The 8,477-nt window shown below is 39.9% G+C and overlaps 1 non-coding gene across 1 annotated transcript; it reads left to right on the forward strand.

Moving 5' to 3' along the window:
- Window positions 1–7,815: 7,815 nt before the first annotated feature.
- LOC114051508 lies at window positions 7,816–7,952 on the forward strand. Its single transcript, XR_003570153.1, has one exon. It is a non-coding gene; the product is annotated as a small nucleolar RNA SNORA42/SNORA80 family (small nucleolar RNA).
- The last annotated feature ends 525 nt before the right edge of the window (window positions 7,953–8,477 follow it).

Here is an 8,477-nt window from a genome sequence, read left to right on the forward strand (position 1 = left end):
AGGGTCATATGGCCAATGTGGATCAGAGGTAGGATTTGACCCAGGTCTTCCTGATACCGAATCTGTCTCTATTAATGATTCTATAACCCTGTCACTTCTGAGATAAGAATGACTGATATTGTTATCTCCATTTTACAGATGACAAAAGTAAATATTAGAGAGATTAAGTGAATTCACAGGGTAACCTGGTCAAGAACTATCAGAGACAGAATCTGAACCCAAAGCTTTCTGATTTCAAGTCTAGATTTCTAGACACAATACTATGGTGCTTCTCTCCCTGTCCGAAAGGGGAGAGGTAGAGAAGAAAATTGAGAACTAGAATTGGGAAAGGAAATGAAAGGATGATGAATAAAGGAAAAAGAAAGGATGATAAGAAAGAAAAAAAGGATGACAAGAAAGAAAGAAAGAAAGAAAGAAAGAAAGAAAGAAAGAAAGAAAGAAGGAAAATAAGGCATGTGTTTAGCCAGCAGATGGGCAGGGCTGGCATGTTGTTTTTAGGCACTCCTATCCAAAGAGCACTTAAAGACCCTTTTCTTTTTCTATAAACAAAGGTTCCAACCATGGTAGCCATATAAGCTGTTGAGACAGCAGTGACAGGCAATATTTCATCTTACACCAATGGCTATCAGTGGCTCTACAGATGTGTTGATGGGAAAGCCTTATATCTGTTGCTCTATGTGAATCATCACCTGCTTCTATCAATTTTTTTTCAATTTTTTGAAAAGGTACAGATGATAGCTGAGAAATTATAGCTTTTACTCCATCAGCTCTGACTAGCCAATGAATGTCTGAAAATAGTTTCAAAGCCATTTTAACAACTCTGTGGAGATCTTCCACCCCTTAGCAGACACCATGAATAACAAATAGAACCTGATAATTGGGCCAAGCAATTTCTTACATTGTAAAATTGAATTGGAAGATTTACACAAGGAAAAGTTAAAACTATGTTAGCCAAGGAACAGCTGAAGTCCTGATTCTTATTCTCAAAGTCTATGACAGAATAACCTCACCAATCACTCAACAGACATTTATTAAGCACTCACTGTCTTCAGAACACTCCATTAAGTGTTAGAAGAGAACTAGTTTTGAAAAGATAAGGAGGTACCAGGTTATAAAGAGCCTCAGATGCCAGGTAAAGGAATTTGAACTTTACTGAGGAGGCAGTAGGGAGCTATTGAAAGTTTTTGAGCAGAAGAACTCTGTGTAATGCTCTTTGTAGAAGAAAAGTAGTATGAAGGATAGACTAGAGAAGGAGAATGATAGAGGTGAAAGACCTCCCATGATATCTCTTGGGTCCATTCACCTTTCCCCACTCACACTCACCCTCATTCAGGTCTTCCTAATCTCCTGGGCTAATGGACTATTGTTCTGAATTCTTAATTATTCTCCCTGATTCCAGGATGTTCCTTCTTCAATACATCCTCTGTCGTTGCCAAAGTTACCTTTCCAGGGATTAGTCTGACCATGTCACCCCTCACAACCTTCATTCAAGAATTTTCAGTGGCATCTTGTTGCCACTAAGCTAAAACAAAATTCCTTACAATCTGGCTTTCGCCAAGCTCGCCAGCCTAACTTTCCATTACACCTCTCCATGCACTCTGAGTTTCAGACAAACTGGCCTGCCAGCTGTTCCTGCTAAATTCTATTCTCCATCTCCTTCCTTCATGTATTTGCAATAACAATCTGAGGCTGATTCATGATGACTTTTAATGAAGAGCATATGTTTCCTGAACCCCATCCCACCCCAGTGCCCAGAACTCACATCTAATACTCCATTTCTACTTGGCCCCATATCATCTGATATAAGGTTCCTTCCAGCTCAAGTGGAGAAGGTATGATCAAGGAAAAAATGTGGAGGATAACTTCCTTTCCCTCAATGTTCCGAACTCAGAGGCCATCCCTCATTGGGAGGAATCCTCTAAGCTATGTTGATGAGAAGGCTGTATGTCTAAGCTGTAGGGTAGTGATGTAACCCGATGAGGTTGATGGGGTGAATCTCCTGGGAAGAGGCTTAAACTTCAGGACAGGCAGGGAGTGATGCAAATGGGAGAAAGAAAGAGAATTCCAGCCCTGCAGAAAGGAAAATGTGGAGGGCAAGGGCTGTGTGTTCTGAGAGTCCTGGGAAGCCCCCAAGTAGTGAGCAGAGAACTGAACTTGGAGATGCCAATAAGAAGGGGATGCTGAACAGGAATTCAGATAGAGTCCTGATTACCTTGCAGCTAAGCTGAGTCCTTCAGCATACTTCAGTTTGTCCTTCCTCTGGCCCATGTTTACCAGAGATGAGAGAACATTGATATCAGGGAGTTATTGATAGTTTTCTCAGCCTCACTGCTCTGAATCCAGGGAATAGCCTCCCTGCCCTTTCACATGTTTTCCTCAGGAAGATTCTATCCCATTTCCCTTCTGGGGAAATATATGGAACAAGTATCTATTTATGCATGGATGTAGAGAATGGTTTTGTTACTTGATTTTCCTTCTATGTTAATTATGTTTCATGGTACTAATCAAACTCCTTTACTATTGAACTTATTTGTCTCATGCATAGTCTGGTGATAGAGAAGATTCTGGATGAGTGCTTAGGCTGCATGTCACATGAGTTATTGCCCCAAATACTCCACACTGACCCTGGGAAAAATAACAAGAAATTTTAGAGCCAGACTACAGTAGCAGGGGAACACTATGCTAATATTTTCCCACTCTACGTGTATTCCCAAAGTCTTAGTGAAGATTCAAGCTGTTAATAACAGGTAAATGATAAGTCTTTAGGAATGATCAGGATTAGGAGAGCACGAGAGTAGGGATTTCCTGGGAGTGGGTGAATTTTGGTTCCCTCATAGGCAGTGATATATTCTGGCAATAGTGGAGTCCATAGGGAAAAAGGGAAGCACTGGTAAGAGTCCCAGCCAGTCCACATAGTACCTCCCAGGGAATTTGGATATATTTTCCCACACTTCCTCTTTCCCCACTGCTGGGATCACAATGTGACCTTGCCCTGTCTGGCAGCCAGGTCTTTTCTGAGTCCTTCTTTGCCTGGGTTGTTTCCTTTCATTGTCTCATTCACCTCTTTGCATTCCTCTCTTCTTTCTTTTCCATTCTCCCATCTTCAGAGATGGAGAGACAGAGGAGAATGTCTCAGAATCTGGACTGCTAGAGTCATGACATCTGTACTACAGCCTCCTCCCTGGCCCACCAGAACTCAGACTCCCATTGCCAAGATCCTGATTAGTGAACTTTCACCTTTTCTTACCTGGTCCCAGGCCTGCTACGCTACTTCTCAACCACCTCCAAGCTATACTTTCTACTCCACATGTCTTCCTCCTCTTCTGTGTCAAATTCTGCCTTTCCAATGTAATATTGTTTCTTTCTATTAGAATGTAATTTCCTTGAGGGAAGAAACTTTCTTGCTTCCATTCCTATCACAGCGCTAAACACTACTATGTGCTGAGCACTTTACAAATATTATCAACAACTCTGGGAAGTAGATACTATTATTACCCCCATTTTACAGTTAAGGAAATTGAAGCAAAGAGGTTAATTGACTTGCTTAGGGTCACACCACTAAGTAAATATCTGAGGCAAGATTTGAACTCAGGTCTTCCTGACTTAAGTCCCAATGCTCTATCCACTGTACCACCTAGCTGCCTTAATGATGGAGTAGAGAGGAATTGATATAGTGGAGTACAGTACTGGGATCTTCTCTTTGGAGTTTAGGAAAATGCTTTTCTGGCAATAAGGCTGGGCTTCCTAGATCATCACCACTGAACAGAGTTCTTGCCTAGTGGATCACACCATTCCCTTTAGTATTCTTTGGTTAACTACCCACACCTTCCTAATGGACCATTTCCTTTCCCCAAGCCATTGCCTGCCCTCCTTCCTTTGATCCTAAAGTTCTGACTCATCCTATGATGATCATTCATCCTATGATCTTGAATGGTCTTAGAGATCCTTAGTACAACCCCCTCATGGGAAGATGATGAAATTGAAGCCCAAGGTAGATATGACTAGCCCATAGCCACACTGGCAGTAAGCATCAGAGATGGGATAAGAAATGATTTAGAACTTCTTTATAGCCTCCACAGTAGAGTTGACTTCATTTTCAGAGTAGGGAGGAGGCATGATTCATTTCACTGATTCCTCTTGTATGGTGATGAAACGGAATGGGGCTAAGTCTGGGAAAATAAATCCATCAACAAAATCCTCTGCCTTCCCCTATGTATTCCTCCCTGGGCTGTGTTATGATGATCTTCGAATCATAAAAATTAGAACTAGAAGGGACCTTGGATATACGTGGTCTAGTTGAAAAACCTTCATTTTACAAATGAGGAAAGTGAAATTGTGAGACGTAAAGAAACTTGGACAAAGTCACACAGGGAGCAGCAAGTGGGATAAAATAATCAACTGAGATACCTCCTTTGTCAGGGAGACTTCATGTTGCTTAGTCTATCAAACAAATAGAAGTAAACCGGCAGAATTTGCTTTGGGTTTAACTTGAGGCACTGGCTTCCTTCAACTGACATAGAGACATATTAAAAAGAGACCAACATTTATGTGTCAGGGACTCAGGAAAAGTTCTGTGAACTTCTTTTTAAAATTTGTATTTGACCATTGTGCTATAAGAAATGACAAGCAGGCAGATTTCAGAAAAACCTGGAAAGACTTACATGAACTGATGCATAGTGAAGTGACCAGAACCAGGAGAATGTTGTACAGAGTAACAGTAATATTGTTGAATGAAAAACTGTGAATGACTTAGCTATTCTCAGCAATACAATGATCCAAGACAATCTCAAAGGACTAATGATGAAGCATACTATCCATCTCCAGAGAAAGAATTGATATTGATTGAATTCAGTCTGAGGTATGCTTTTTTTCACTTTCTTTCATTTTTTTTTCTTTTATTCAAGTCTTCTTGTGCAAAATGACTAATATGGAAATAATTTTGCAAAATTGCACATGCATAACCTATACCTGATTGTGTCCCATCTCAGGGAGGGAGGGATAGAATTTGGAACTCAAAACTTGAAATAAAAACGTTAAAAAATTGAAAAAAAATAAAATCTGTATTTGGCTAAATTGTGAGTTGCCATGAGGAAACAAAGCAAAGAAACAATCAGCCTTCCTTTTTCAACCTGAAGATTTTGCAGAATGCATGAATTCCATTTGGAAGGGATGTAATTGTTTTCTCCATTGTTATCTAGTCAGGATCCATTCTTTAAGCTAGGCTTTCATCTCTGTCTAGCCCAGACTCTAGTAATCTGCCTATATAGGCAAGATAGAGTAGAAGGTTGTTAATTATCCAGAATATCTTGGATCAAAGTTTGGCAGGCCTATTTCAGCCCATTTGTCTATATGCCGAAAATCAAATCCAACTAACTGATTGTTTTATCTCCCTTCTAAGATAGGTAGAAGCTGAGGAAAGGTGATTTTCTTTCCAGGAGATTCCTAAGACTATACTGAAACTCTACATTCCTTCTCTTCTTGGTTCTCTCCCTTAATTCTTGGTTTCTAAGCTAATTAAATCATTAACTGTTGTCCTACATCTCTCCTCCCCTTGTCTGCTAAACTTCTTGAAAAAATAGTCTAAACTTGGTGCCTATGTTTCCTCTCCTCTTTCTCTTCTGCACTTTGGCTTCCAACCTTATCATTCAACTGAAACTGCCTTCTCCAAAGGGACAATGATTTCTTAATTGCCATAGTAAATATCCTTTTCTCCATTTCTGCAAAACTGGACACTATTGACCATTCTGTTCTGGATGCTCTTTCCTCCTAAGGTTTTTAGGGCACTTCTTTCTCCTGGTTCTCTTCTTTTCTGTCTGACTGCTCATTCTCAGTCTGGGTATTTATCTATGTAATGGCCTTAACCATAGGTGACCCCAAGGTTCAGTCCTGGTTCCTATTCTCCTTTCACTCTGTACTTTCTCCCTTGGTGATCCCATCAAGTTCCCTTAGGTCTAGTTCTGATTTCTAGATCTATACATCCAGCCCTTGTCTATCTGTTGAGCTATAGTCACACAGTTCTGATTGCCTCTTGAACATCTCAAATTGGATGCACTATTAGTGCAGGAACCTCAAATTCAATATATTTAAAATAGACTTCATTATTTTCCCCCAATTCTCCTCCCTTCTGACTTCCCTATTACTGTCAAGGGCATTGTCATTCCCCAAGTCAAATCAGGGTTATGACTTCAATGTCATCCTTAACTCCTCATTCTCCCCCCATATACCCATTCTATTGACAAATATTGTTTGTTACATCTCTTACATCTCTTTGTTGTTTAAACAGCCACAATCCTAGTTCAGGTCCCCTTGGACTAGTTGCAAAGGCCCTCTGATTGGTTCCTCTGTCCCAACTCTTTCCCTGCTCCAATTCATCATCCACTTGGTTGCCAAAGTGATTTTTTTTCTAAAACATAAGTTTGCCCATGATCAATGAGCTACAGTGCCTCCCTAATACCTCTATGATAAAAATAATGTACTTTGTTTGACACACAAAGCTCTTTATAGCCTACCCCTTTTCTACCTTTCTAGCCTTGTTATACCTTCCTTCCTTCCATGCAGTCTAAGAACAAGGCATACTTACCTTTTTAATGTTCTTCACTAAGACCCACTCTTCGCTCCCACCTCCTGCCTTTGCCTCGGCTGTCCCTCTATGCATGCTATGCTCTGCCCCCTTGCCTCTATGTCTTAGCTTCAAACTTCAGCTCAAAGTACACATTCTTCATGATGCTTTCCTCGGTCCCCTAGCTGCTTTCAGATTATCTTCCCACTGGTCTATATAATCTCATGGTCTAGTCATTTACATGTTGTCTCTACCATTCAAATGTATGATCCTTGAATGCTGGAACTGATTTTTGCTTTTCTTTGTATCTCTAGTGCTTAGCATGGTGCTTGGCACATCAGAAATGCTTGTTGACTAGCTCAAACATCACTCTTTCTTTACTTCTCACAATTTCACATTTACTCATTTGGCTCTGGATGGTGCTCCCAGGAATGGGGTCTTTCTGGACTTTCTTCTATTCAAGGAAGGACTTACAGTCCCATGCTCCAAATTGCTAGCCCCCAACTTTTTTTAGGTAGAAAGAATAATATTTTAACTGAAGATGTTATATCTCCAAAACTTAGAATATTTTAGGAAGGATAATAGAGGGGGAAAAATTTAAGTCCAAAAAGGAAAGACTTTTTTTTTCCTTTCCATGTATTTTTTCCTCCACTAAAGTCTTCCTTCAACACTTCCTCATGGTATGAAGGTGACTTTTATTTCAAATATATTTGGCAAACAACAGGGCTTACTGAACAAGAGTTTTCTGAATGCAGGGCTGTGACATACTGTACATATTCAGTCCAAAGACCCACCTAGTTTAGGGCAGAGAAACATCACTAGATGGTTAGATGGCTAGAGTGATGGTTTTGGCTATGACAACTCATGAAAACCATTTACTAATGTGTGGCAACTTTTCTGCAAGTATTGGAGAAGTCCTAGCCTGTTTTAACAAAGGTAAGCACCCATATCTATGAAATTAAAAATCCTTAAAGGATCAAAATTTAATATACCAATCTCACAAAATCATTGCTTTCCCTATCTATATCAATGTTCCTAAATCGTTGCTATCTTCCCCTCTATCAGCTACACTGGGGTTTTCTGTTCCTTGTCCCTTGTCCCTTGTCTTTTGTTGACAAATTTGTTGACAAACACATTGGAAATAATGCATGTCACAGAGTCACAGAATATCAGATCTTAAAGAGATCCATATCCTTTAGCCCAGGGGTTCTTAATTTGAGGATCATGAACATGTTTTAAAAAAATGTTTTGATACAGCATGGTTTTGGATTTATGGAAGGTCCCTTTTCCATAGGCCTCTCATAGTGAATTCCATGCCAGAGAAATCAACCACCCTGAACCATTGCCAGACCTTTGCCTGTAAGTCATGAGCACTGAAGTGGGTGGCACAGTGTAAAAACAAATGTTTTGATAACAGTATTTTGAAACAACTGGTTTCCTTTGTAATCCTATGTATTTTATTTTATGCACTTAAAAACATGTTTCTGAAAACCTCCACTTTGGTAAATGGCCCCAAGTAGGCACCCCTCAATTCTCCAAAACTAGAAAAGGAGATAGCCACTCAAGGAAACATTAACATGCTTCCTTGAGTGGCTATGCCCTTTTCCACCCTCATCCCTACTTTTTAGCTCCCTTTTTACATGTTATCTTCCCACATTTTAATGTAAGTAGACATCCATCTATTCATTTATAAGTTCACTCAATAATGATGAAGTCTTAACCATAAGTCAAGTATGGTATTGACTACCTACCAATGAAGATTGGTTGCCAAAGTGACTGAGATGGTGTTATAGCAATCAAGTTTCTTTTTGTTTCAAGTACCCAGGGTATTTGCCTATGGTTGAATATCAGGTTGACCATGAGCCAGAGGTATATGATAGCTGCATAAAGGCTCCAATTGACATTATCATGAAGGCAT

Source organism: Vombatus ursinus, unplaced genomic scaffold, assembly GCF_900497805.2.
Source record: "Vombatus ursinus unplaced genomic scaffold, bare-nosed wombat genome assembly UNPS02014802.1, whole genome shotgun sequence".
Lineage (NCBI taxonomy): Eukaryota > Metazoa > Chordata > Mammalia > Diprotodontia > Vombatidae > Vombatus > Vombatus ursinus.